The following is a 474-nucleotide window of genomic DNA, read 5'->3' as shown; positions in this document are numbered from 1 at the left end:
GATTTTAGCTAATGAGTTAACTGATGTTTGTAGAAGTGCTTAGTGCAGCTATCAATAAGTATAATTCTTGTAGTGGACTATTACAGTGTTAGAATGGAAGCATATTCTCAAGAACAATTTTTTTTTTTACAAAATTTGATCTGTTTAGATATGTACAGAGCTAAGGCTCTTACTTTGGGGTAGCTGTATAGGTTAGGTATCAGATGTATTTTTTTTTTTTAAAGCTATCAAGTGGTTGTGTTTATTGGAGGTATTTGTTATATTTCTTGTGATAATTTTATTTTTCTTCATGTCAATTTATTTTGGGAAATATTTCAGCCTTGAATCATTTATTCTTATGGCCTGTCAACTGTTTAAAGGCATCTACTTGTCATTCAATCATAATTTGGGACTCAAGTGCTGAGCTTTACCCAAACACTTCTTGATTTGCTCTTCCATCTGCTATTTATGATTTACTTAGAACATTTTTGCAAA

Source organism: Bison bison, unplaced genomic scaffold (genome assembly GCF_000754665.1).
Source record: "Bison bison bison isolate TAMUID 2011002044 unplaced genomic scaffold, Bison_UMD1.0 scf7180017864380, whole genome shotgun sequence".
NCBI lineage: Eukaryota > Metazoa > Chordata > Mammalia > Artiodactyla > Bovidae > Bison > Bison bison.
Note: the sequence above shows the minus strand (reverse complement) of the source record.